At 38.7% G+C, this 9,415-nt stretch overlaps 1 protein-coding gene across 4 annotated transcripts in view; it reads right to left on the bottom strand.

The window, feature by feature from the left end:
• CRADD (CASP2 and RIPK1 domain containing adaptor with death domain) overlaps positions 1 to 9,415 on the bottom strand; it is a 304,520-nt gene that overhangs the window by 44,529 nt on the left and 250,576 nt on the right. The gene's annotated exons all lie outside the window — the stretch shown is intronic.

Below are 9,415 nucleotides of genomic sequence, written 5' to 3'. Positions count from 1 at the left end.
GCTGCTTCAGTGAAAGAAGGTAAGCAAAGTGGCACACCCCTGGCACGACAACGGCAGGGCTGGTGGTGGCATTCAGGATGCGGCTGCTTCAGCCAAAGAAAGCAAGTGAGGTGGCACTCTCTTGACCCCCTGGAGTGACCATGGTGGGACGGAGCCAAAGCACAGGATCTATGCAAGCCTTCAGAATCTGAGATAAAACAACACTCTCGGCACAAGATAAGTGATTTTGTCTAATTTACTGCTTGGATCTAATAGTTCCTCCTTTTGAAAGAACTCTCTCCCATCTATCTGATCCCTCCTCCTTCTGCCCCAGGCCCTCCCTCTGCTGCAGTAACAGTTGATTTCCCTAGGCCTGAGATAGGTCCTGCTGAGCTCCCTGAGCCATTCTCCCAGCCTTGGAGAAGGAACAAATTAATAAAAGGGGGAAAAATACTCTGCCAACTCCCCTAATCTGGAAACTCAGAGCAGAAGTGGCTCCTGTCCAGGCACGAGCAGTCCACAGACTTTGCCTCTCACCACTGCACGTATCCAGGTGGCTCCATTACGGCAGGTACGATCTGGCTGTTTTTTGCAAGGGTGAATCTCTTTGAGGTCTGACTATAACTGTTTCAGCTGTGTGGTGGAGAGGCAGATTTTCAATGCTTGATAACACTCTGCCTATTAAACAGTGCCTTCACCTACCCACAGCAGGGGACTGAGGACTGGTGGCTCCACCTACACCACCTAACCACCCACAACAGGGGTCCAAGGCTAAGTGGTCCCTCCCAGTACTTACAGTTAAAAGCATTGGGTGCCTATGGTACAGCTGCAGAGCCTACCCACCAAAGCACTCTAGAGAACAGAGATGCGCCTTCCTCACAGACAGGGGAAGGTTGTCAGCCCCATGCCTTCCTCAGAGTGTGAACCCCTGCTGCAACCAGAAACCTGTGAATATACCAATCACCACTGCTCCTCTAAGATAGTAGGTGAGAGCCTGAACCACACACTAGGTAACTGACAACCTGGACACCTGAGCTGAATCTATACAAGAATAGTGAATGGACTCCTGGTTCATACACCTGGTAACATTTCTAGCCATCTGGTGACAGGACCTTAGCGCTTCAAAGGCTCCAATAATCAAGTTAGCTCACTCTAGTAGCCAATTTGGGTATATCAAAACAAAAAAAAAAAAGCAAGAAGCTAGGACACAGTGAGCAAACATAAAATAAATTAATACAATAACTTATAGATGGCTCGGATACAATGGTTGCTATCAAATCACTTAAAGAAGCAGACCATGATTGCTCCAACAAACTCCCGAAACAAAGGATCAAAGACTCTTCCAGATGAAGATGTATTCCTGGAATTACCAGATGTAAAATACAAAAGATTAATATACAGAACTCTTATTAGGAAGAGTTATCAGGAAGGAGATCAGGCAAAACACAGAACAAGCCAAAGAGCATACAGATAAAGCACTTGAGGAAATTAAGAATATTATTCAAGAACATAATGAAAAATTTAATATGTTGCAAGAATCCACAGAGAGACAGCAGTCAGAAATTGAGAAGATTAACAATAAAATTTCATAATTAGACAACTCAGTAGAAAGTGAGCAGGACAGAATTGAGGAGCTGGAAGTCAGAATTAGAGAGATTGAAGATAAAACATTTCACAAAAATATATTTGAAGAAAAATCAGATAAAAGAATTAAAAAAAAAATGAAGAAACCCTAAGAATCATGTGGGATTCTATCAAGAAGAATAACCTACAAGTGACTGGAGTACCAGAACAGGGAGGGATAATAGAGAATACAGACAATTGAAGATTTGTTGGCAGAAAACTTCCCTGACATAGTGAAAGATGAAAGGATATCTATCCAAGATGCTCATCAAACCAATACAAGGTAGATCCCAAAAGAAAGTCACCAAGACTTACCAAAACCAAAAATAAAGAGAAAATTTTAAGAGCAGCCAGGAATAAGGGGAAAGTAACCTACAAAGGAGAATCAATAAGAATAAGCTCGGACAACTCAGCAGAAACCATGCAGTCAAGAAGGCAATGGGATGACATATATACAGTTTTGAAGGAGAAAGATTGCCAGCCGAGAATCATACATATATACAGCAAAACTGTCTCTCAGATACTAAGGCAAAATTAGGACATTTCCAGATAAACAGAAGCTTAGGGAATTCGCAAAAGCCAAACCAAAACTACAAGAAATACTAAAGGGAATTCTCTGGTTAGAAAATCAATAATATCAGATATCAACTCAACACTAGAACTCAGGGCAGAGCAACCAGATATCAGCCTAGATAGGGAAATCACAAAAATAAATCAAGATAGAAAAACCCTCAAAACAGGGAATCAGCAATGTCGTTATGTAAAAGATGACATTAAATCGATAAAGAGAGACTAAATAAAGTAGGCATAGATCTTCCATATGGAGAGGAAATCAAGGCAATATAGGGAGATACAAGTTAGGTTTAAACTTAGAAATATAGGGGTAAATATTAAGGCTACCACAAAGGAGACTAACAATCCTACACATCAAAATAAAATACAAGAAAAACATAAAGACTCAGCAAAAACAAAATCAACAACAATGAAAATGAGGAACACACAATTTAAAAAGAAAAACTACTCGGCAAAAAAAAAAAAGGGAAAAATTAACTGTCTACAACACACAAAAAAGACATCAAAATGACAGCACTAAACTCATAAAAAATACCTATCAATAATTACGCTGAATATAAAAGGACTAAATGCACCAATAAAGAGACACAGAGTGGCAGAACAGATTAAAAAAAAAAAATTAAAAAAAAAAACATGATCCATCTATATGCTGCCTACAACAGACAAATCTTAGACTTAAAGACATAAACTAAAACTCAAAGGATGGAAAAAAAATATTAACCAAACAACAACTGAAAAAGAGCAGGAGAGGCAATACTAATTTCTGACAAAATAGATTTTAAACTTAAATCTACCACAAAGGATAAGGAAGGACACTATATAATGACTAAAGGGAAAATATACCAGAAGTGGAAACCCTGGTGGCATAGTGGTTAAGTGCTATGGCTGCTAACTAAAAGGGCGGTAGTTCGAATCCACCAGGCACTCCTTGGAAACCCTGTGGGGCAGTTCTACTCTGTCCTGTAGGGTTGCTATGAGTCAGAACTGACTTGACGGCAATGGGTTTGGTTTGGTATACCAGGTGGATATTACCAAATTAAATATTTATGCACCCAATGACAGGGCTTTAAGATACATAAAACAAACTCTAACAGCACTGAAAAGCAAGACTGACAGCTCCACAATAATAGCAGGAGACTTCAACACCACTTTCAGCGGAGGACAGAACATTCAGAAAGAAGCTCAATAAAGACATGGAATCTAAATGCCATAATCAACCACTTGACCTCATAGACATATACAGAACACTCCACCCAACAGCATCCAAGTATACTTTCTTTGCCAACACACATGGAACATTCTCTAGAATAGACCATATATTAGGTCATAAAGCAAGCCCAAACAGAATTCAAAACATTGAAATATCACATAGCATCTTCTCTGACCATAAAGCCCTAAAACTAAAAGTCAGTAACAGAAAAAACTGGGAAAAGAAATCAAATGGATGGAAACTAAACACTTTGCTCAAAATTAATTGGATTATAGGAGAAATTAAGGATGGAATAAAGAAATTCATAGAATCCAATCAGAATGAAAACACTTCCTATCAGAACCTTTAAGACACAGCTAAAGCAGTGCTCAGAGGTCAATTTATAGCAATAAATACACACATCCAAAAAGAAGAAAGGGCAAAATCAAAGAATTATCCCTACAAGTTGAATAAACATGAAAAAGAGCAAGAAAAGGAATCTTCAGGCAGCAGAAGAAAGCAAATAATAAAAATTGGAGCAAAATTAAATGAAATAGAGAATAGAAAAACAACTGAAAGACTTAACAAGACCAAAAGCTGGTTCTTTGAAAAGATTAACAAAATTGATAAACCATTTGCCAGACTGAAAAAAGAAAAACAGGAGACAAAGCAAGTAACCCCAATAAGAAATGAGATGGGTGATATCACAACAGACCCAACTGAAATTAAAAGAATCATAACAGAATAGTATGAAAAATTGTACTCTTAACAAATTTGAAAATCTAGAGGAAATGGACAAATTTCTAGAAACACACTCCTACCTAAACTAACAAAAACAGAGGTAGAACAACTTAATAAAGCCATAACAAGAAAAAAGATTGAAAAAGTAATTAAAAACTCCCAACAACAACAAAAAAAAAGCCCTGGCCCTGACAGCTTCATTGGAGAATTCTACCAAACTTTCAGAGAAGAGTTAACACCACTACTACTAAAGGTATTTCAGAGCATAGAAAAGGGTGGAATACTCCCAAACTCATTCTATGAAGCCAGCATAACCCTGATACCAAAACCAGGCAAAGGCACCACAAAAAAAGAAAATTACAGACCTATATCCCTCATGAACTTAGATACAAAAATTCTCAGCAAAATTCTAGCCAATAGTATCCAACAACATATCAAAAAAAACAATTCACCATGACCAAGTGGGATTCATACCTGGTATGCAGGGATGGTTCAACATCAGCAAAACAATCAATGTAATCTATCACATAAATAAAGCCAAAGACAAGAACCACATGATCTTATCAATTCATGCAGGAAAGGCATTTGACAAAGTTCAACACTTATTCATGATAAAAAGTCTAAGCAAAATAGGAATAGAAGGGAAATTCCTCAACATTATAAAGGCCATTTATACAAAGCCAACAGCCAACATCACCCTAAATGGAGAGAGACTTAAAGCATTCCCCCTGAGAATGGGAACCAGCCAAGGATGTCCTTTATCACCACTCTTATTCAACATTGTGCTGGAGGTCTTAGCCAGACATATTAGGCTAGATAAAGAAATAAAGAGCATCCAAATTGGCAAAGAAGAAATAAACTTATCTCTATTTGAGGATGACCTGATTTTATACACAGAAAAACCTAAGGAATCTTCAAGAAAACTACTAAAACTAATAGAATAGTTTATTAGAGTATCAGGATACAAGATAAACATACATAAATCAGTTGGATTCCTCTACACCAACAAAGAGAACATGGAAGAGGAAATCACCAAATCAATACCATTTACGATAGCCCTTATTGGATCAAAGACCTAAACATAAAATCTAAAACGATAAAGATCATGGAAGAAAAAATAGGGACAACGCTAGGAGCCCTAATACATGGCATAAACAGCATATAAAACATTACTCACGTGTACAAACACCAGAAGAGAAATTAGAAAACCAGGAGCTCCTAAAAATCAAACACCTATGCTCATCCAAAGACTTCACTGAAAGAGTAAAAAGATTATCTACAGACTGGGAGAAAGTTTTTAGCTACAACATTTCCAATCAGCGTCTGATCTCTAAAATCTACACGATATTGCAAAAACTCAACAGCGAAAAGACAAATAACCCAATTTAAACATGGGCAAAGGATATAAACAGGCGCTTTACAAAAGAAGACATTCAGGCTGCTAACAGATACATGAGGAAATGCTCATGATCATTAGCTATTAGAGAAATGCAAATCAGAACTACAATGAAACTCCATCTCACTCCAACAAGGCTGGCATTAATCCAAAAAACACAAACTAAGAAATGTTGGGGAGGTTGTGGAGAGACTAGAACACTTATACACTGCTGGTGGGAATATAAAATGGTACAACCACTTTGGAAATTGGTTTTGCGCTTCCTTATGAAGCTAGAAATAGAACTACCATAAAAAACCAAAACCAAACCCACTGCCGTCGAGTCAATTCCAACTCATAGCAACCCTATAAGGACAGAGTACAACAGCCCCATAGAGTTTCCAAGGAGCGCCTGGCGGATTTGAACTGCCGACCTCTTGGTCAGCAGCTGTAGCACTAAACCACTATGCCACCAGGGTTTCCAGAACTAGCATACAACCCAGCATTTCCACTCCTTGGAATATACCCTAAAGAAAAAAGAGCCTTCACACGAACAGACATATGCACACCCATGTTCATCGCAGCACTGTTTACAATACCAAAAAGATGGAAGCAACAAAGGTGCCCATCAACAGATGAATTATGAATTATGGTATATTCACACAATGGAATACTATGCAACGACTAAGACCAATGAGGAATCTGCAAAACATTTCATAGCATGGAGGAATCCGGAAGGCATAATGCTGAGAGAAATTAGTTAATTGCAAAAGGACAATATTGAATGAGACCACTATTATAAGAACTCTAGATAAAGCTTAAACACAGAAGAAAATATTCTCTGATAGTTACGAGGGTGGGGAGGAAAGGAGAGGGATATTCACTAACTAGATAGTAGACATAAATTTTTTCAGGTGAAGGGAAGGGCAACACACAACACAGGGATAGTCAGTACAACTGGACTAAACCAAAAGCAAAGAAGTTTCCTGAACACAACCAAACCCTTCGAAGGCCAGAGTAGCAGGGATGGGGGCTTCAGGGGATATCTAGGTCAGTTGGCATAACAAAATGTATTAAGAAAATGTTCTGCATCCCACTTTGGTGAGAGGCGTCTGGGGTCCTAAACGCTAGCAAATGGCCACCTAAGATGCATTAATTGGTCTCAACCTAGCAATGAAGAACACTGAAGACATATGGTAAAGATGAGCCCAAGAGGCAGAAAAGGCCACATAAACCAGAGACTCCATCAGCCTGAGACCAGAACTAGATGGTGCCCGGCTACCACCAATCACTGCCCTAACAGGGAACACAACAGAGAATCTCTGACAGAGCAGGGGAAAAGTGGGATGTCGATATCAAATTCTCATAAAAAGATCAGGCTTAATGGTCTGACTGAGACTGAAGGGACCCTGACAGTCATGGTCCCTGGACCCTTTGTTAGCCCAAGATTGGAACCATTCCTGAAGCCAACTCTACAGACAGGGATTGGACTGGACTATAAGATAGACAATGATACTGGTGAGGAATGAGCTTGGCTCAAGTAGACACTTGAGACTATGTGCGCAGCTCCTGTCTGGTGGCGAGATGAGAAGGAAGAGGAGGGCAGGCGCTGGCTGAATGGACACAGGGAATAGGGAGTGGAGAGGAGGAGTGTGCTCGTTAAGAGGAGTGCACCTAAGGATACGCAGCAAGGCGTGTATAATTTTTGTATGAGAGACTGACCTGATTTGTAAACTTTCACCTAAAGCACAAGAAAGAAAGAAAGAATTGACCTAACATTGTGCCAAAGGCCCCAGGTAACCTGCTCCCTATCTTTCTGTGCATTCCTTCTCCTCTGAAAGACAAAGCAGTCTTCTGAAGTTGATCAGCCTTCGAATGTTGACATTTATAGGTAGGTGTTGAAAGGACCAAAACCTTTAACTGAGATGATTTTTAAAGATGGCTAAGAAGAAAAATGGAGCTCCGGTGGCGCAATGGTTAAGAGCTATGGCTGCTAACCAAAAGGTCGGCAGTTCAAGTCAATTAGCCTCTCCTTGGAAACCCTATGGGGCAGTTCTATTCTATCCTATAGGGTCACTATAAGTTGGAATTGGCTCAACAGCAACGGATTTGGTTTTGGTTTTAAGAAAAATGGAGAGTTATCCAGTCAAGAAGGAAGAGGTATAAATTGATATTACATTCATGCTGTATGTTAGAAAGTTCTGAAAACAGTCAAACCTCTATATACAAATTTAGGTATGACATGTGTGTGTAAGTGTGTATGTATGTATACATATAGAGAGAGAGAGGGAGTCCTGGCGGCACGGTGGTTATGTGCTTGGCTGCTAACCAAAAGGTCAGTGGTTTTAACCCACCAGCTGTTCTGTGGGAGAAAAGATTTGGTAAAGATTACAGTCTAAGAAAACTTATGGGGCAGCTCTGCTGTGTCACATTGGGTCACTAGGAGTCAGAATTGACTAGACGGCACACAACAACATAAATCTCTGAGGCAGTCATTTTATCAGAGCACACAGTTCTATTTACCCAGTTTCTGAGGATTAGTCTCAGGAGCAACTTTATGTCATATATATTGGCTATAACACTATATATGGGCTACAACACAAGGCTTCACTATGTAAATCCAATGTCCAAACTGTGATTCAGTAAGACAAACAATACCTTCTCTTCTGCACAAGCCTGTGTCTGTGCGGGGGGTATAATATTACTTTGGTAGTGAGGGAGCCAATTCTCCTGAAAACCTTTATCTCTTCCTAGACAATTCTGGGATTTAGATGTGCAACAAACAAAAAGAAGAGGAGAAAAACACTTTTTCTTAGAAGCCACAAAAGACCAATTTCCTTTTTTTGAGTACTGCAAAACACATACAACAGGCCATGTCTCTAAAAAGCTCTGACATATCTATTAGCCATAATCTTTTTTGTGTTAAAAAAAACAAAACAGCCACAGAAATACTGCTGCTTCCAAAAAAGAAGTGCTGTCTGAACACTTTTTAACTTCCTCCTTGCAAGGAAGATCTGGGTTTTGTTAAATTATCATCAGAAGACAAGATCTTTGTTGCTTCAAGGCAGACAGGCCAAGGGTGGCTTGATTGACTTTGTCATCTCTATCGTGACTGAGGTATCAGAGACTGACCATGCAAGTACTTGGTTAAAAATGATAATCAGCTAAAGAAAAGTAAATAAATAGTGTCTATATATATTTTTTTAATACTTTCTATACTTTCTTGGAAGTGGAAGTTGGCTTCCTTTAAATGAATTTTCTATATATAAGAACATGTCATCTGCAAATAGAGATTGTTCTATTTCTTCCTTTCCAATATGAATGTCTTCTATTTCTTTTTCTTGCCTAAGTTCACTGACAAAAGCCTCCAGGGTAATTTAAAATAGAAGTGGTGAGAGTTGTCATCTTTGCCTTCTTCCTGATCATAGGGGAAAAGAATCCAGTCTTTCATCACAAAGTATTATGTTAGGCTGTGTTTTTCATAGCTGACCTTTATCAGATTGAGGAAACTCCCTTCTCTTCCTAGTTTGTTGAGGTTTTTAATCATAAAATGGTATTTGATTTTGTCAATTGTGTTTCTTTGCATCAATTAAGATGACCATATGCTTTTTGTCCTTTATTTTATTATTATGGGTATTAGAGTAATTGATTTTCTGAGGTAGATCAACCTTGCATTCCTGGGATAAATCCCACTTGGCCATGGTATATAATCTCTTTATATATTCCTGGACTTTGTTTGCTTTTACTTGTTTAGGATTTTTGTGTCTATATTCATAAAGGATATTAGTCTGTAGTTTTCCTTTTTTTATGATGCTTTTGATTTTGGAATCATGGTAAGATCAGTCTCATGAAATGAGTTAGAAAGTACTCCCTTCTATATTTTGGAACAGTTTGTGAAGGATTGGTATCTTCTTTGAATGTTTAGTATATGTCTT

The sequence above is a fragment of the Elephas maximus genome, chromosome 4 (assembly GCF_024166365.1).
Source record: "Elephas maximus indicus isolate mEleMax1 chromosome 4, mEleMax1 primary haplotype, whole genome shotgun sequence".
In the NCBI taxonomy this organism is placed as follows: domain Eukaryota; kingdom Metazoa; phylum Chordata; class Mammalia; order Proboscidea; family Elephantidae; genus Elephas; species Elephas maximus.
Note: the sequence above shows the minus strand (reverse complement) of the source record. Positions and strands in the feature narration are given on the sequence as shown.